Raw genomic sequence first — 21,076 nt, 5'->3', positions numbered from 1 at the left:
AAAAAAAAAAAAAAAAAAAAAAAAAAAAAAAAAAAAGGTGCCAAACTGGAAATCTTTCAGTATTTTACCATTCAGGTTTCTGAAGTTTCCTGTAAATTCTACCTGTAGTCTTAAGATGTTGCCAATGTTCCCAGAAGCAGTTACATTCTATTTCTTTGAATGTTTATCACCATTTTTGTATAATTCTATTCTTATTCTATCAGATTGCATTGTATTTATGTATGTGTTTTTCTCTGAAATTTTTTAGGATAATGATGGTCTTATTCAGATTTGCAAACAGTTTTTATATAATGTACATGTATAATAGCTATTTAACAAACACAAAAGAGAATGAGCATTTCTGATAAGAAAAATCCTAGAATGAATTACCCAAAGACTTGCTTTAGAAACTTAAGTCTAGTAGAATTTAATCTTCATCAATCTGCTTATGTTCTCATTCCAAATGATTAAAATGTAAATGTTCTAAATGTTCAAGTGAAGGTGCTCTATTGGCTGATCAGAGTAAGCAAGGACTTTTAGATCTTTCTGTGTGCACGTTTATATGACAGAACGGTGTTATTCATTTGGGAGAATTGGTACATGTATGATCCCATTTCCTGTCTCCAAAAGTTTTTTCTTATAGTTGACTATCATGTCTCCTTTATTTTACTTGTTTATTCATTTATTTGTATTTTAGTTTTTACATATGGAAGAAAAAATGCAATACTATATTTAATATTCTGAGTCTGGCTTATTTTGTTTAGCTTGGTAGATTTTGCTTAAGGTTTCTATATACCTTAGAAAGGAGGAACATTTTAAATAATAAACATTTTATACTTATACTAACTCTACAAATGACTAGGTAGCTAATTAAGATTTATTTTATTTTCAAACATTAAACTCTTCAGGCAGAATATACGCCCTTAAGAATTAGTTATTTACTAACCAAATTTTTTTACAGTAATTCAGATAGCAGAGTGCTTGGCATAAAAAGACTAAGAAATATTAAAATAATCCATATGTAAGAAAGGTAGCTATTAAGACATTCATGTCTAATCCTTGCATAAACTAATCCGTCTTTAAATGCTCACATTCAAGTAATTATAAAGAAAAAAATTTTTTAAACTTTTAAAGACATTGTTATGTTTTTAATAAATCATGATGATAACTCCAAGATGTCATCTCAGAGAGGAAGAATCAGAAGAGTGACTGAATTTATTCACAACATATATTCATGGATAATATTTTATACCCATAAAATGAAATAATATTGTGCTACTAATCTTTATAAAACAAAAAATTTATCAAACATTTATACAAAATGTTCATAGCATATATGTTAAACTTAAATATATACCTATATGTTACAAAATGTCATTGAACTTGTTTAATTTTTTAAAAATTAATAAACATTAATGTCCTTGTATTTTCTATGATAAATATTTTCTACATCTGTTTATAATGCATACTTGTGTAATGAGACTTTCTCCTTCCACAAATAATTTGCCAAATCTAGAGAAGAGAGACCAAATGGTAATGGTACACTGTTTCAGTGAAGCACAAAAGTTTGGCAGGATGATGCTTAAAGGTCTTAAATTTTTCCATTAAGCACCAATTATTATCAAGTCTCCCTCTTCCAACTTGCTAATCCCCCTAGAAATGTCTAGAACCCCATGAAAGAATATTAAATGTGCTAGTACTATTGTATCCTTTATACTATCTTTCACATTCAGATTTTCTTTGCATTTGATAAACTGAGTTTCAATTGGTGCATCTAATACTTGCGGATATAGTTCTCAGCATGATATACTAAGTAATAAAATTTCATTCTATCAAATATTATTGTATTGCTACATTGGGATATAACCAAACATTATGTATTTCATCCTTTTTGTGAAATTTAAAGCCAAATTTTCTTAAATAATTAATTAATTAGTGTACAATTGTTTACAATGTAATTTATTATGAAAAAAATATCATGGGCTATTTATCCTGATAAAGTCCATAGGCAAATTCATGTCAAATATATTTTACAAAAAAAATTATTCTCCAAATGACAAAATAAATTCTAGAATTTAGAAAATAAAATGTTACTTATTGTAATCTCAACTATATTTGCTTCAAATTTACATTTAAGGTGAGTTTGAAATAAATCTTTTTATATTCACCTTGAACAAACATTAAAAAGTACACTTCTCTACAAATAGGCAAGTAGGCAATTAAAGAATAGATACAAAGTGGGGAATTTATTTAGTCAATCAGCTATTATGAATAGGCAATTAAAATATAAAACTATGTTCTACAATACTCACAAAATTAAACATGGGACTAGATTATAAATCCCCTTTATGAGAACAAATTGAATTTTGTTGTGCCAAAGATGTATCAAATGTAACAAGCTTTTCTAATAAAGACTGTGCTATAAAACTTCAGGAATCCATTAACTGACAATAATTCAAATCTATCTTCATAATAGAACTATATAAATATATTACACAATCTATTATGTGGCTGTAATGTTACTTTGTTGATTTTCTGGCTGTATAACCTATTCCTTATTTTAAATTAATTAACAAGTTTATTTTATTGTTACATTTTCGATGTACATTATAGGGAAAGGGTAAGGGATTATTACCAGAGACCACCTCAGTGGTATGGGCCTCCTGTAAACCAGGTAATTTCTGAGAGATAAGAAAGTGGGAATTAAAAGAAGCACATGGGCAGATGAGAGCAACCAAGGTTTGGGCCTATCTAAGCTGCCCTGGATAGCAATGACAATGAACTCCCAGGACATCCAGTGCTTATTCATTACAAGTGTTGGAACAGGGAAACTGGGCAGGCCTTGGGACACCTGCTAGTAACAAGGAACAAGCAGGAAGGACTTTACTTGTTTTTTCTCTCATTGAGCTCATTGGTACATATTAGGTATACAGTACAGTTACATTCATCATTGGGATCTCGTACCTTTACATGACAGGTCTTGGTTCTCATTTTTTCCCCTTGTCCCTGCCATCCCTTCACTGCCTCCTCCCCTCCCCATTTACAAACACTTTATTTCCACTTTTTCATTTTGTCATATTTTTTTCCTCTCCCTTATTACCTTTCCCCCACCCTTCCCACTTTCCCTACACCTTTAGCCCTTTTCTTCCTATTTCACATTGTCAATTATCTCATAAGGATCGTATGTACTATCATAGTTTTTCACACCAGAGAAACTATTCGGTATTTACACATGTGTGACTTATTTATTTCACTTAGGAGTATATCCTCAATATGTGTCCATTTTCCTATGAATTAATGTAATTTCTCATTCTTTATGGCTGAGTAGTATTCCATTTTATAGAAAAACCACATCTTCTTTATCCGGTCTCCCACTGGTAGGCAAACGGGATGTTTCCAAGTTTTAGCTACTACGAACTGTGCCGCTATAAACATAGGCGTGCATATATCTCTGTGATATTGTTCTTTTCATTCTTTTGGAAAGATACCCAGCAGAGCTATGGCTGGGTCAAATGGAACCACTAGTCCCAACTCTTCGAGGTATCTCTATATTGAAATCCATAGTGATTGCACCAGTAGAGCAGGAAGGACTTTAGAATAAGGACACAAGTGTATCTCTTCTAAAGAGAACAAATGTTAATTCAGAGGGGAAGAATCTGGTTGGAGTCAGTTGACCTTGACTGTGAGTGAACTCAGCCAAGCTCTCCTACTTCCCATGTAGCAATAGAATTATGGAGGTGCGTGAAGCTTGTGCTACTATAACCTGTTAATACTGGACAGAGATGTTTGCTACCTACATAATGATAACATTCATCATAGGGAGTTTGTACTTGTGCGTGATACAGGTGCATGCTTCCTTCTTTTTCCTTTCCTTTCCCTCCCCTCCCTTCAACCCCTCCTCCCTATCTTATTTACAAAAGCTTTGTTTCCATTTTTTCCTTCTGTTCTTTTTTTCTGTTCCCTTCCTTTCTTCTTACCGCCCCCCCCATGTTCCCCTCCCCATTTGAACTTTTTTTCCTATTTCTTAATATCTACTACACATTTTAGTCCTTATTTGTACTTTCAGGTTTCTTTCCCAGAGAAGCAATGCAGCATTTAAATACATGTGTCCAATTCATTTCACTTAACAGTATGATCTCAAGATGCATCCATTTAGCTAGAAATGTTTCAAGCACATCCTTTTTCATGGCAGAGTAGCACTCCATCATATGAAAGAAAAACTCACGTCTTTGTCCATTCACCATTTGATGGGCAATTGGCTCTTTTCAAGATTTAGCTATTACAAACTGTGCAGCTATTAACACGAGTGTGTATATATCGTTTAGGTATGATGCTTTTAATCCTTACAAGATACCAAGAAGAGAATAGCTGGGTCAAATGGAAGCTCTAGTGGTCATTTTTTGCAGAATATCTACGCTGATTTCTACAGTGGTTGTGCCTATCTACTCTCCTAACAACAGTGAAGAAGGGTTCCATTTTCCTCTCACAGCTTTACCAGCATTTGTTATTGGTTAATCTCTTGATAAAAGCCATTCTTTCTGGAGTGAGATAGAATCTCAGCATTGTTTTAATTTGCATCTCTTGAAAGACTAGTGCTGTTGAATATTTTCCCTATATTTATTGGCCTTTTCTACTCCTGCATCTGAGTCATGTCCTTTCATTTTAGATGTCCATCTTTGAATCAAGTCTTTAAATTTAAGGGGTTTGAATTTTTTTGAGTTCTTTATATACTGTAGAGATCAGTCCTTTAAGGAATAACTGGAAAAACTATTTTCTGACACTGTGGATTGTCTCTTCACACTGTTGGTGGTTTCTTTTGCTGTGTAAAAGTTTTTTAGTAAGATGAGATACCAGTTGTTGATTCTTTGTGATATCTCCTGCACTATCAGGTTTTGTTCATAAAGTCTTTTCCTAAACCAGTGTCTTCAATAGTTCTACCTATCCCATTTTCAGCAGTTTTAGTGTTTCTGTTTCAATATTTAGATATTTTATCCATTTTGATTTTGTTTTAGTACATTGTGAAAGATATGGATCTAGGTTTAATCTTTGGCATGTGGAATGCCAGTTTTTCCAGCACTGTTAAAGAGGCTATCTTTCTTCCAGTGAAGGTGTTTGGCTCCTTTGTAAAATATAAGGTGGCTGAGTACTTTTGGAGTTGTTTCTTTTTGGGGTGGGTACTGGGGATCGAATTCAGGACCTTCTACTTGTAAGGCAGGCATGGTGCCACTGAGCTAAATTCCAGCCATAGAGTTGTTTCTGCATCTTATAATATGTACCATTGATCCTTAGGTCTGTTTTTTTGTCCAGTACCATATTGTTTCTATCACAGTAGCTTTGTAGTATAATTTCAAGTCAGGGATTGTGATGCCCCCTGCCTTGCTTTTGCTGCCCAAAACTCTTTTTGCTATTCTAGATCTCTTCTGGTTCCAAATGAATTTTAGGATTGTTTCTCTAATTCTGTGAGACATGCTATTGGTTTTTTTGTTGTGGTTTTTTTTTGTTTGTTTGTTAGTTTGTTTGTTTGTTTCTTGAGACAGGGTCTCACTATGCAGTTGAGACTGACCTGGAACTCACTGTGTAGCTCAGGCTGGTCTCAAACTAACAGTGATCCTCCTGCCTCAGCCTCCCAAATACTGAGATTACAGGCATGCGCCACCACACCCGGCCATGCTGTTGTTATTTTGATTGGGATTGCATTAGATCTGTATAACAATTTTGAAAGTATGGCCATTTGCATTAGATTGGCTCTTTCTACCCAAGAACAAGGAATACCTTTCCACTTTTTGAAAGACAGGTGTTGAGGTTCACAACTATTATTGTATCCAAGTCTATCTGTCCTTTTATATCTAATAATGTTTATGTACTTGATTACTCTGGTATTAGTTGCATATATATTGATAATTATTATATATTCTCACTGAGTTTATTTTTTATCATTATACAATATCCTTTGATATCTCCTTATACAGTTTTTGTTGTTGTTGTTGTTTTGTGGTTTTGGTTTTTGTTTTGTTTTGTTTTAGTACCAGGGATCAAACTCTGGTCCTTGCACTTGAGAGGCAGGTGGCGGAACCACTGAGCTACATCCCTGGCCCTACAGTTTTTTAATAAGTCTGTTTTGTCTGATCTAAACTGAGTACAGCTACACCTGTTTGCCAGTCCATTATTAAATGTCTTGTAGGAAAAGTTAAGATTGTATAAGTATGTAGTTATATAAAAACAACTCTTGCTAAAAGATACACGGTCCCATTGTAAATGCTATTATTTTTTAAATTGCAACTTTTCTTTTACATATATAAATGATTACTGATATAATAATATATTTATATAACAAAGCTTTTTATCATGCATTCTAATTGGCTATGGGCCATCTTTGTCTGGCTTAGCATATTATCCCCTTCTTCCTGCTGCTGAAATCTGGGGTACAAGCATCTACCTATCTTGCTGCTGAGAAACACATTTTGGTGATCCAAAATTTGTTTTCTTTTGTTTTTTTGAAACAGGGTCTTGTTATGTAGTTCAGGCTGGCTTTGAACTCACTAGGTAGTCCAGGATGGCCTTGAACTTGCAGAGATCCTCCTGCCTCAGCCTCTCAGTGCTGGGATTATAGGCATGCACCACCAGGCCCAGCTGTCTGCCTTTTTCTTTGGTTTCTCAGAACCATCTACCTTTGGTGTCTGGTTCTCACATACTGTGTCTTCTCAAAACAATTTTTGGTTGGTTTTAAGGGAATAAATGTTCTTAGATTCCTTTTTAATAATTTTCTTAAGAGTATGCTTTGATGACAGTAGAAAATAAATATTTAAAACAAATGAAATAAAAATGTAATGCCAATTTCAAAGTTGAAGGAACCTGGAAAACTTTAACTATTGAACAAGATCAGGGAGTTAGGTAAAGGTAGGGGTACTTGGGGATTTTCCAGTGCAAGCTCTCAGCTACACAATGAGTGATGGCAAACACGTTTTTATTCTGTAAGCTGCACACATAGGTACTTCTCACATACAATGTCCCAGCGTCACAGCTCCTCTGTGCCAGCAGCAGGTGAGCTCCAAATAGCCATCACGAGCTAGCTGTCCTAGCTATTCCTGCCTTGGGTTTTAGGCAAATAACCGCAGTACACCAATATAAATAATGATTTTCTAGATTTCACAATTGCTAAAAACAGTTTTCAGGACTGCATTAGATGCTAACGATAGGCCTACATAGGCCAATTTTAAAGTACAAATTAGAGGATAATAAATCCTGCAGAAGTTTCAGCCTCCTTAATATTACAGGTTAGCAGTTTTACAAATTTATAAACATTAAATTAATAGGAAACAATGTAAAAAATTTCTCTAAGAGGCATTTAGTTCTTCTAGGCTCCTTCGATGAACACTGACAAGTTCTTCATCTGGGATGAATTATGAAGAACATCCAAGTCCTTGAGAAGAACATTCTGGTTTGGAATTGGCATCAGAACTTCTTTCTGAAGTGTGGGTGCTTTCAGACTGTGCTGAGAAAGCCCTGGGAGAGAAAGTACACTACATCTATCCAGTTGAGGCAACTCTGTTGCCTTTTCCTCCTCTTCCTCTATCTCATGCGCCAGAGTTTCAGTTTTGTGCTTTAGACTCCATATTCCAGGCTCTGACTCTGTTTCTGTATCTAGTTCTTCCTGCGGTAATGCCAGCCCTCCCTCATCATCTCTGTCTTGTGCTCTTTCCCCTCTCAGTAGACTTGTCATGCGAGTTAAACAGCTCAGCTTTGGGGGAAGGGCTTTCAGTGCTTCAAGGAGCAACCTTCTCTTCGGGCAGTTGAGATGATACTGAATTTGTTCTTTTTCTTTACTATTTCTACTCAAAATTACTATTATTACTGCTTCCATCATCGTTTGCAAATGCTCCCTCACACTCTTTGAAAGAGGTCCCCAGGTTTTCTCTTATTGGATGCTATCTTTATCTGCTTTAGATTAATAGGATTTGTTTGTCCTTCAGAAGACATGCTTTGGATGATTTTTGCTTCTTTTTATTGTGCTTCTAACCTCTTTCTCTAACAACTCCACTTCCTCAATTTTTTTTTTGAATTTTTTTAAATTGTTGAGACTTTTTTTTGGAAGCGTCTGCTTTACCAGGTATTTTGATCTAAATAGTACAATTATGATGTTTTAAATAAACGCAACTGATTCTTCCTCAATGTGTCTGAAAAATGCACTTAGGGGAATTCGCGCCCAAACAACCAAAACGCCACAGGGACCTGAAGTAGGTCGGAAACGCTATTTTTGACTGGCTTTGTGTGAGAAATATCACTTCTTTTAAAGTGCTAACACATATGCAATTCAGTTTGTAACATGCATGGAAACTCTTTTAATGTCAGAAAAAAAATAGTAGTAGTAACAATAATTGGTTATTCTTTTTAGTAACAATAACCTGATTTTTTTCCATTTTGTTTTCTGGCTATCCAGGCAGACTATTCCAAACAAAAATATTCTGTGAATCTTTAAACAAAAAATGACAATGATATTTAATATTTCCAAAATACCATGCAATTGTGATGAAGAAAATCAACTGTATTAGCAGAATTCTGTTTTACTAAGTTGAATGTAACCAAGAAACCAAGACTGAAGTCTTTTTATAGGTATGTACCAATATTTGATTATACTCACATTAAATGTATATATAGATGGTGGAGGACTTTCCAGAGAACAGTCAGTGTGTCACTAATTCGGCATCCAAAGTAGGAAATGACCTGTACTACATAAGTAGAAACTCTTTTGCCCAAATTAGAAGAGTTAGTCATGTTTTCACTTTTTCCACTAGGAAAGTGTAGAATTTGAGGAGCAGCATACCATTGCATATTAAATTACAGTTTTTTTCCCTTAGAGGACCTCAGCTTATTTTACAATCTCTTGATGCACAGTTCTGTTCAAGGTCCATGGGAAGTTAGTAACATACTCTTTAAACTCATTAAAGGCACTGTACTTTTTTCTTTTAAAACTCAATTTTTTTCCCCAGCAGACTTTTCGAAATCCAGTACACCTTTCGAAATCCCTCCTTTCCCACGTACCAGTATAGCATTCCATTAAGTGATAGGGTGGTGCTATAGTTTCAAACCCAAAGGTTTCATTGTTGCTGCTGCTGCTGCTGTTGAAATATCATCACACTGTGAAATAATGAGAGGATGGAATTTAATCCAGCTTGATATTTGGAGGAGGAGCTACTTAGAGTGACTAGATTTCGGAAACTTCATCAGAACAGAGCCACAAGACGCAGGTATTGGCAGCTTTAGGAGGAGGGAAACAGACCAGATGCCTTGGGCCAACTTTGGACTTTGCCCACAAGATTTTTATTTCTTGTGGGCTCTTGTCCTTGGACCAAAGCTGTCAGCAACTATAAATCCTCTTTACATTACAGTTACCGAGGCTGACTGACAGAAACAGACAACTACAAATGATCAAATCACATACTAATAAATTGATTAAATGCTAGCATACTCACTTCTGTGGTATAGAGCTAGACAATGCCAAGATACTATTGTTAATCAGAGGATGAATTTATTACCAGACAAGTAGGTGAAGGGTTTTAGCAAGCAAAGAATTTATGAAGAGAGCGAATTCAGAGTTATGTATGAAGTCAGGAAGATGTACTGAAGAGATAGGAAAAGAAATATTACATGATAGAATATTTATATTCGCACAAGTGGAATACATTAAACAGATTTTGTCCTATGAGGCAGGCATAATGTACAACTCAGGATGAACTGCTTATGTTATTTTGGCGACACTAAGAAACTCACCCTTTGTACTGACATCATGTTTATTACATAATAATAAGAAAATGCATGCAAATGGACTTTTAGAAGTTACAGGCAGTGGAAGAGTAGGTCTAGTTAACTTGATAAAAGATGTGGGAAAAAGTATTGGAAAAATTTATGTCATAAGGCATTTCATCATAAAGATTAAAAATTTGATGTATGCATAAAAAGATTAATTTAAATTCTTAGTTGTGACTACTACTGACTTCTTTTTGACTCACTATGGTCAAGTCAATATAGCAAATGGATTACACAGTTGTTCTGGTGTATTTTCCACTTCTGCTGGTCTGACCAGGAAGTTCCAACTGGGGTAAATGTCAACTCGCTTCTCCTTCCCTGAAATGGTAGCAGCCCTTAATACTGTTCTGAGCTTTGCTCGTAAGAACTGGGCCCATCCATGGGGTAATCAAATATCCCATCAACAGAAAATGACTTCCAATAAATTTATTTTATCAAATGAGATCAATAGTTACATTTCTCCTTAAATTATTATGTTTGGTACACTTATTACCCAATCCTCTATCACCTAATTGTCAGTGAAATACTATTCTGATCCAAGAGGCTGACAGAGTATGTGACACCTAGGAGAAACTCACTTATAGCACCCTAAATAAAAATCATTGTAGTCTTCATACCATCAATGGCTCCCTATTTCTTGTTAAATAGAATTGATACCCTTTTATCCCAGAGGACTAATGAAGCAATAAATTATCCTTCTACATTGTTTCTTTCACTTTTGATCTTGAATTTGTTCTCACAGATATCCAAAAAAGAATGTTAGAAAACCGTATATTCCCTCATGCATTTGTAAATTGGAATTGAAAAATTTGTATTGTTTAAAAAGTTATTAAAATGTAATTCTAAATATTTATGCCTTTAACAAACATGATAGTAATTTTATTGTATCATCATAATTGCATTATTATATAGGCATCCAGCAAAATCCAAATAACAATTCTCTGGTAACTATTGTAACCTATTTAAAATGCACTTGAACATTGTCTTTTTCAGCAGTCAGAAATTTTGCATTACTCACTTTACTCCTTGAACTCACATTTCCTTAGAACTGTTTTCCCTCAGAATTCTATACTAATACAGTTTAACAGTTGAATGTCTTATTGATCATCTCATCCCAAGTTCCTGCAATATCTGTGTATACATTTTTTTCTGTAACTACCAAAAAATGAGCATTAAATATTGAAGCATCCAATAACATGATAAGTTTTGACAACACGCTTCCATGAGTCTCAATAACTTTGCACTGAAATGAAAACGCTCATTTGCTTTGCATATATGTTCCTTTTACTCAAATGCATAATAATCTATTAGAAGTAAAATTTCAGCTTTTTCTCTTTTTTCTTGAAGTCATACGGAATGCCCCTCTGAGACATACAGAAAACACAGGTATATGGCAGTGCTCACGGCGCTTTTAAGACTTAGATTTTCAAAAGTGCTAAGAGGGCACTTGGACAGACTGCTATTTACCATCATGGCTTACACAAATCTTCATTATTCTAATTCAAGAGTAGAAAAATATATTAGGCATTGTTGCAGCTGAACTAAAATTATGCAGTCAGTCCAGAGCAGGATGCTAGAGTAAGACTCAGAGTGACTGAGATGTGACCTTCCTTTACTTAAATAGTATGAGTGTAATTACAAGGAAGTGAGAAAGGAGAATGAAAACACTTTCAGACATACCAGCTTCGGGAAAAGCGAAGACTGGAAATCTGGAAAACTACTGCACTGAAATTGTCTGCGCTGGTGATAGCGAGAAGGCCTTTCTCTATCCCAGGAGCACAAGCATTGACTTTGAAGGCGGTTATATAATCTGCGTTTGGGTCTATTGGTTTTTGCTAATGTGTAACAACTTAAGAATTTAGCAGCTTCTAAAGCCACCATTTTAAAAAAAGTTAATCACAGCTTCCGAGGGTCAGGAAATGGTGTAGCTAGGTCCTCCATTCCGATCTCACAGGAAGCAATTGAGAGCAGTCAGAGGTGCAGCTTCTCACATGAAATACTGGTCTTCTTCCAAGCTTACATGTGTGCTGACACTACTCATTTTCCTGGAGATGAAGAGTTCATGGTGCCTTACTTCAAGGTCAGAGGAGCATTCTGTGCCACTTTGAGTTTCTGATGAATAGAACTGCTTTTAAAGGGCTCACCGGGATGCTCAGCACTCTCTCCATTTTGATCAACTTGAAGTTAACTAGTTAGTGACTTTAACTATGTATAAGCAAAGGCCCTTCATCTTCTACAGCAAGTAACATCAACCACAGAATGACACCCATCATATTTCCGGCTCTGTCTATACTCAAAAGAGGCAATTAGTATATTGGGCATATTCTGCAGGGAGCAGGAATTTGGGGGGCCCTTTGGAATTATGCCTCTTACCAAACAGAACTTCCTAAACTACAACAATTTGCCATCATCTGATACTATTCATTTACAAATAGGCTTCACAAACCTTCTCTTTAAATGACAGTTTTCTTTATGATGTGGGTTCCAGCGCCTACTTCCAACTCCTTCTTCTTTTAAAAGCAATTTGATGCTCTTCACTCAGCACAGGTAGAAGTAATTTCTACCAGTTCTCTGACTTCCACAGTACTTGATCTTCATTTCTTGTATGATAGTTTTGTTATTTGTGTAAAGGTTTTATTTCTTTTTACAGATAAGTGGCTGCTTGAATCATATCTTACCTGTCTTTGCGTTGTTCACAGGATGCACGCAGTGTCTTCATGTAGAATGCACTCAAAAGTTTTGAATGAGTAAATGAATAAATAAAATTTCATCATTGTCTAAACTGGATACTGTTTCTAGCTCTTACTTTTCAGCCTTTCTCTACTCATACCCAGTGGTGTCTGCTAGTAGGTTTAACATGTATAGATAATAGAGCCAATATCTTCCCTATTTTTCCTATTATATTTCATTACAAATTTCAGCACTACCTATATTTTATAAGTGTTATAACTAAGCAGCCTTTTCTTAAAGATGTAGACTGGCCCTAAGAGACGCTAAGTAATTGTTTATTGTGGTTTGTGGTAATGTATTTTTTCATTGGTACTATTTACTTTAAAATGAAGAAATGGATACTGGTCAAGTTTCTGAAATAAAAATCGAAGTGGCTGAGATTCTAGGTCCAGAGTATTTACCAAAGATCTTCCTATTTCAGGGGAACTCTGAACAGACATGCTGCTGCAAAACATCACTCTCTGTAAGGTAGGGGCTACAAATCCTACTGCAGAGTCCCAGCTCTAGTGAGTTCAGCCAAACCATTTGCAAGCCACAAAGAAAATATTTGACATTTCTTCTAAAACTCAAATTAAAGGAAAAACAAATAAGTAAAATCTCCTTCACAACTTGGTTTTGACCTTCAAGTTCTTGCCAGTGGGATAGCCAAGGTAATGTACAGGAAAATAAGCATTGAAAATGAGGAGGCATTTTTCCTTGGGTTTACTAAAGAGCTAATTTAACTCACATGATGTTAAAACTTCCTAATTTAAGAAAATCGGCTCTTACTGGATGTGGTCCTAGACTTATATTTAATACAAAGAAGACACTTCAATTTAGTAATGCCAGAAAGAAGGTTTTAAGGGAAGCAAGAAATGCAGGCATACAGACTTTGAAGCTCTTTGTCATCAGAAGGGAAAATCTATTTTTTCTTTAATTTATGGATTAATTTTGAACTTGAGATTGCTGTAAAATAGTCCTCATCTTCTCAAGTAAAGAGCCAGTTTGATGGTCAACTCTGAAAAGGGCTGGACATGGTGGGAAATCTCCTTTCATAACTTGTGGATTCTGTTTTTTTGTTGTTTTGTTTTTCATTTTTGTGGATTCTGTTCTATCAGATGTTTAGTGGTTTTTGTGATTGACTTCATCCCTCTTCCTTTTTTTAAGCACTTGTCAGATATACTTGAAAAAGTGGCTAAAGTTGACATTGCAAAAAAACCCTGCACCAGACGCTTTTAAGTTAAATAGGCCACTCTCTGCATTAGCGAAAGTTACATAGCAAGTAAAACTCCTTGAGAAAAATAAAAACTAAAAAGAAGCAAGCATGCAGGATTTAATGTCCAGAGTCTAAGACTAGTGCTATAAAACTTAGAGAAGAGGAAAGATAAATATTTCAGCTAATTTCCTTGTGTACTGTGAATAAAAGGATAGAAATGATTCTTAAAATTAAACGTTATGAAGTCATTTGCAAAGTAAATTAAGTCAGTTTTTCTATGCAATGAAGTGTCCTTTAGAGTTTAAGAGACTTTTCAAGAGCTGACATTTCTCTCATAAAGAACATGGCACTCATGGCCTCCTTATGACTTCTTAAAGCCATATAAACTTTAGACCTTTCCGTCTGCCAGCTGAGGACACATCTGCACACTAACCAGTGTCTAATAGAAGTGGGGAGGACGCCTAGGCTCAAAGTTGTTTCAACTGCTATGACCTAAGTCTTTGGGCAGATGACAATGTCTCTTGCTAACACGTGATTTCCTCCCCCGAATCTCACACTCACCGAGTTGCACATTATTTGTTTTTAAAAATCATATTTTATGGTGGAAGGTCACTGAGAAATATAAATGTCATTATCAAACAATTCAGTGCATCACTGCCTCTCCTTTGAGTGGCTTGATTCCCATCACTGACAGCCTGATGACTCCCATGGGTGATTACTTCCATGCAATCTAGAGGATGCAACATTCAGGACATGACAAAGAGCAAATATCAAAACCAAAATTACTCTGTGTAAATTTCCTAATGAGTTCATAATGTTCTCTCACTGAGAAGAAAAATGCATTGATTTTATTTTTAGCTGTACAGATTTTACTGCTCCTACCTTTAGTTTGCTGACTGTTAAATTTGTCCAAAAATAGCCTTTGACTTTATATAATAGTTTTCATGGAAGCTTATAATTCTTATGTATTAGTTTATAAGATTTATTCCCAAGTATTTATATGGCAAAAGAAGTTGCTCACTCTAATCCAAAGGACATCTATGACATGTTTATCTTGAAATATATTTGCTTTACCAGTAAAGCATTTTCTTTCATTATGTATGTATATATTTATACTTTGTTGACATGATTTTTTTCCCAGTGTGTGGTTCATTATTTTTACCTGGAGAAGGAAACAAAATAAATTCCTACTAGGCTTTGGGTACCTAGAAGCTCAGATACCCAGTTTCAGGGACCTTGATCTGAGTAAATTATTTCCGAGTAAATAAATGACTTGAAGTAATAACAATGCTGATGATAGTATACGTGAATAGAAACAGGTTTATTACACAGTTCACTCAGTATATTTATTTATTTATTTATTTTATAAATCAACTACTGACATTAACTGACAGGGTTAAGCACACATATATTTGCAAATATGAAATGCAATTTGGAGACAATTATGGGCTCTTTTTTCATAAATATGTTAAAGAAAAATAGAGAAAAAGTTAAGAAAATAAAATATGGGATACCTTTTCAAATAATAGAAATGTAAAAAACATACTGGCACTTACTTCCTAATATATTTACTATTTAATTTTTATAATTAAAATAAAAACTTTCATCCATCTTGCAAGAAGTTAATAAAATATAATGCATGCTACCATTGTCCATTCATTCCTGTAATGTTGATTCTTTAAATTGTATCAATAAAATTCTTATAATTAATTAGTTGACATTAAACTGACCTTCAATCTCGAGTGTCCTTGATTCCAGGGTACTGTGATTCTCCCTTCCTGCAAATTTACCATTAAATAATAAGCTTATTAAAGTCTGGGACACAGACCATTCATCTTGGTATTCTCTTTACTTTCTACCTAAATGTCTATGGAATGAAGGATGGAGATACGTTTACTTCTGAGAATCATTAAGAATATGCTATTCTTTCTTAAATAAACACATAATGAGAAAATAGCTTCCTAATTTGTAAATAGAAGATTCGTTTATTATTATTCTTTTGGTTTCCAAGAGAAATATGAGGATTATGACTACTGCTGCTTAATTGCTTGCATAACTCATTCTATAGGATACAGTCTGTTTTTCAGTGGAAAAAGACTCAGCCTGGGAGCCTAGACAGCTGCAGTTTTGTCAGATATTAGGCATTCACTTTGTGACTTTTGTTTTCTCATAGTTACCTGCTTGACATCTTTGAGCCTGTCTTCTTAAGTGGTGAATGTGGATTGAACCAGAACTGTGGTTGCCATTACTTTTTAAATGATCATGATTTTTCTTTGAACAAAATCTTTTCTGGAAGTTAGATAAGAGACAAATGTGTAATGGCTGAGATACTGCTATTGAAATGGCCTGTTGGAAGCCCTTTGAATTCATCAGACCTTTATTTATTACCCTATCCCAGGAGCTAGGGTATCTCAAATAAACACTGAGGCAAGAAAATCCATTCTAGTTCTGAAAGTTTTGCTTTAGGAATGAATATCAATAATAACTTAGAATATATCTTTATGAACCATGAACTAGAATACAACAATTACACAACAAGATTATTATTTATATTACTTCCTACACAATTTTTACACACTACATTTTGACTATTAGTGAAATAATGAATAACTATACAATAATAGAAACAAATGATACATTTTTTATCCTTTCATAAAATGTTAGTGATTTGTCAACAATAATTTAATATTTCCTCACAGAGAAGAGTTGTTGAAATTGGCCAGGCTAGGCCACCACTCTGGGATGTTCTACAGTAATTGCAAGAAAAATCTGAAATCCTCACCAAGAATATAAGAGACACTAAAGCTAGAGGAATAGTGCTAAGGTCCAAGGTGACAAGAGATGATCAGAAAGATCATGTACCTTTGTAAGACCAGAGGTTGAAACAAAGGATAAATTATGAAGCCAAAATTCAGCGCAATAGAGACAAACCAAACAAGAAGAGTGGAAATATGAGAATCAGAAAAGATTTAGTTATTGCAAAGTCATGAGCTAGCATTATACCCAGGCTGGGCACAAGTGGATAGATCTGGGTTAGAAAATTAGCAATGGAGGGAACAGCCTGATTCTTTTTCCTGATCATTTTCCTAAAAGGACTATCAACTGATTCTAAGTGTCATTTTCCCTTTTCCTTTTTAGCACCATAACTAATAATTAGCTCTCATTAAATATGTTAACATAAAGCTCTGCAAAAACAGAGAGATCCACTATTTAAACAAAATTTACCCATGGAGATGGTGAACAGGAAGGTGCCTACAGTATTCTATCCAAGTCTTAAAAAGTAAAAAATACACATAGTTTTCTTCTAATCATGTCTCTGGATTTTGGAGAATTAGTTTAGCTCAGTACTGACCTGGGTTATGAAACCTTACACTTGGGTAACCCAGACTTTTGCACTGATTTCAACTCTAATCTTTTGCTAATATTTTTTTATACAACAGGTGCACAGTCTTACTACCCCTTCAGATACTGCAGCCTTGCATAAAAATGCATATTTTAACCAGAATGTATATGTAACCCCTCAAGATAAATAGGTATGATAAAGAATCCAAAGAAATAAACATGGGATGCAAAAACATAGCTCATTTCCCCAGAAGAAAAACATTAAAGCCTGATTTTTTTAAAAAAGCAGGCCAAGTGACTTTGCTCATGAGATACATGTACCTTTGCAAGAACCTTTCATCTCTTCTAACCTTTTTTTTTTAACTGAAAATGGAGAACCAAAATAGTAACATCTCAGTTTTGATAAGGAGTGGAGCCACTGGCTAGGGATGCTGGCTGCCTGACGACAGCCTCTGCCCACTTCTGGCTACACATGAATAGGGCAAATGTGAACTGACAGAAAAAAATAACTAGCAGCCTAGTTGCTATGGTTTGGAAGTGATTTGTCCACCTAAACTCATACATGATTTTAATCCCTGAAGTATTTTTATTAGTACACATTGGCAGCACATAATGGTTACATTTAGTGTGGAGAGATACTACATGTCCACTACACAACTTAATTTTTATTGTCCCCTACTCCTCCTATCTCTCTCCCTCTACATTTTGGTCCCTTTTCCATTGCTAAAGGTCTATTTCCATTTCTTTCCCTCACTTCTTTTATTCTATCCCTTTTTTCTCCTCCCTCTCTTGTTTCCTTTCCCATTTGAAAAGGATCTCTCTACTTCTTATTATCTGTCTTTTATTTTATTCATTGTTTATATTTTGCTCTTTTTATATATTTATACAATTTTAGAAATAATATAATATTTTATAATATTTTATAAATAATATAAGGAAAAGCTTTGCTCTTTATTCATATTTTGGGAACTATATAAGGGAAACCATGCTGTATGTAAACTTGTGTGTCTGATTTCTTTCATTTAATATTATGGTCTCAAAGTACAACCATTTAACTATGAATATCTGAAGTTCATTGTTCTTTATGGCAGGTAGTATTCTGTTATGTGTAAATACCACATTTTCTTTATCCATTCATCTGTGATGGGCATATAGGCCATTTTCCAAGATTTGGTTCTTTATAGATTGTGCTGTCATACATGCAGATATGTGTGGATCACTGTCATGTTACAATGGTATTCAGGGGGTGAAAACTTAATCTAACTATGGATTTTAGAGGTGGGGCATCTGGAAATTGATATTACTTAATAAAAAGAAGAGCTTATGTGAAATAGGAAGAAAAGGGCTAAAGGTGTAGGGGAATTGGGAAGGGTAGGGGAAAGGAAATAAGGCAAAAGGAAAAATGAGAAAATGGAAATAAAGTATTTGTAAATGGGGAGGGGAGGAGGGGGTGAAGGGAGGCAGAGACAAGGGGACAAAATGAGAACCAAGACCTGTCATGTAGAGTACAAGATCCCAATGATGAATGTAACTGCACTGGATACCTAGAATGTACCAATAAACTCAGTGAGGAAAAAAAAAAGTAGAGATTCTCCTGTATTATCCTGTGAGCCAGTATAATTACATGTATCTGAAAAGCGAAAGAGTAAAAGAGAAAAGTCAGAAATAACTTGATAGAAAAGAAGGTAGAAGAGGCGAGGCAGATGTATGGTCAGAGAGATCTGAAGCATTGGGAGGACTCAACTCACCACTGCTGAGTTCAAGACAAAAGCAACATGATCAAAGGAGGTTGCTGAAGGCTGAGTAGGATCTCTGGCCACAGCCAATAAGTGAACAGGGAAAATAACAGGACTCCAGTTCTACAGTTCCGTGGAAATGAATTCCACCAAGGCCTGAAAGAATCTGGAAGTAGATTCCCACTGAGAGCCTTCAGAGCAGAGCCCTGTCAGCAACTTTATGTGGACCTGTGAACATGAGGCAAAGGAACCAGCTGTGACTATTGAACTTCTGACCTGCAGAACTATGAAATAACAAATTTCTATTGTTTTTAGCCGGAAAGTTTATGTTAATTTCTTATGACAGCAATGCAAGTCTAATGCATGCCTTCGCTTATTTTAAAAAAAAAAAAAGTAGCATTTGTGGTGATAAAATCAGGCATAAATATTTTTCAAAAGCTGCCTCATTCAGTGCTAATAAGGTTAAAGTGCATAGAAGTCCAAGGCATTTTGTAAAAAGAGAACCGTAGGTATGGGGCGAGACCTGATAGTTCAAAGACGCTCTAAGTGAATGCTGATGTCTCTTGTGGGGAGATTGCACTTGGGTAGAAAGACCCTCAGTAATTCCACATTATCCAGTGTTCTCTCCTTTGTGGATAGCACATTTAGAAGTTATCAGAGTAGTATTACAGCAGCACCCTTATCTTTCTACATTTATTTCAAGACTACAAATTGGCAGCGCAGAGCTAGAAACGAGAAGACACAGAAAGTGTTGGAAGAAGTGGACAGTATGCACCTTCGTGAATATAAATGCAACCAGCAAAACTCAGCAGGTAGGATTTCAAAACTGAACTTTATTTAGCGGGCAAGCTGAAAAATAATTGTCTTTCAAGTCCTTGATTGTGTTATAACACCGCAGAAAGAGGCAGAGGAAGTAATAAAAAAAATCTCACCACTATAAGATATAGGGACAAAGTAATAACAGATGACAGATTCTCTGGATAATCAGTTCAAGACTGAGAAATGGATCAACCAGAAAGTGGCTTATTATATGAAAAGCCACAGAAAATCCAGATTACCTATATTCACAAACAATTTGAGCATGTGTTTCTTCATTTCCCTAAAAATAGAGGAAAGGCTATGATAAAACGCTACTGAAAGAGAAAAAAAATGCATAATGTAAATTTAGCAAAAGAATATATTTCTAAAGATAAATTATTGCAGGACCCTGGAAAAAAGATGTAGAATAACATTTTGCAAACGCTGCGAGATACAGTACAACATAACGCCTATAAAAGAAGTACAAAAAAAAAAAAAAGAAGTAAAGGGAAAGAGGGAGGCAGAAGAAGATAAAAAGAAAAGAGCATTATGATAATACAAAGACAGTAGGGTGGTTTTCATGAGAATAGTAAATAGAAGGAAAAAAAGAAATACTTCCTGGAGATGGGTGATGTCTGAATCTGTGTGTTGCAGCTGGTCACACAGTATATGCAGAATACACAAAAACGCGTCAGGATGTGTATTCTGATACGTAGTATTCTGTTCGTGTATTTCAGTTCAACGTCAAGATTCAAACAAAAATAAATGACAGTGAAGCAGCAGAGAAAAGATAACAGGAAGAAATGTAAAGAAGCCCTCATGTGGAAATGAAAATTTTCAAAGAAAGAAGAACCGCAAGAGCAAAAATAAAGCCTGAAAATGAAACACTGAATAGTAAAATTGGCACTCAGAAATCTAATGAGCTATGGAAGGCAACGTATTTAAGGCTCTCTCAGAATGCAAAAGCAAATGAAAAGTTTACGAAATTTTTCTGAGAAAAGATTATAGAGAGTAAAGAAGATACAACTGGGAGTCCTTGAATCTCTTGGGGAGAAGACCTAAGTTGTAAGTAGAGAGAGGATTCCAGAGCTAAAAATATATGTACTATTTCCATTTTAAGAAAACTGCCTCATCTTAATTCTAAACAAAATTTATGAAAAAAATAGTTCAAACGACACATGTCCAAGAAAATGATAACTAAAATAATAATAATAAATGAAATTATGAAAGCATTTTAGAGGAAAAAGTATAGTCCCAGAAGGACATGAATATTTGTTTATTTTATCCTCAATATATACTCAGAAACTAAATTAGGTCCTGTCCTGTAGTAGACATCAAGTCAATAAATATTTATTCAGTAAGTACATTAAAAATATATTTCAAGGGCCGGGGATTTAGCTCAGTGGTTCTGCCACCTGCCTTGGAAGCACTAGGTTCCAAGTTCAATTCCCGGTACAAAAATAAATAAATAAATATATATATATATATATAT

General features: G+C 34.8%; 1 long non-coding RNA gene and 1 pseudogene across 1 annotated transcript in view; both read right to left on the bottom strand.

Moving 5' to 3' along the window:
- Positions 1 to 7,333: 7,333 nt before the first annotated feature.
- LOC104867915 lies at positions 7,334 to 11,664 on the bottom strand (annotated as a pseudogene).
- Positions 11,665 to 15,438: 3,774 nt separating this feature from the next.
- Positions 15,439 to 21,076, bottom strand: part of LOC104867882 — a 20,672-nt gene continuing 15,034 nt past the window's right edge. Inside the window, exon 4 of the long non-coding RNA XR_781886.1 lies at positions 15,439 to 15,486. This is a non-coding gene — a long non-coding RNA (uncharacterized LOC104867882). The remainder of the gene's footprint in view (positions 15,487 to 21,076) is intronic.

Source organism: Fukomys damarensis, unplaced genomic scaffold, assembly GCF_012274545.1.
Source record: "Fukomys damarensis isolate Sample0158 unplaced genomic scaffold, DMR_v1.0_HiC HiC_scaffold_12, whole genome shotgun sequence".
Classification (NCBI taxonomy): Eukaryota; Metazoa; Chordata; class Mammalia; order Rodentia; family Bathyergidae; genus Fukomys; species Fukomys damarensis.
Note: the sequence above shows the minus strand (reverse complement) of the source record. Positions and strands in the feature narration are given on the sequence as shown.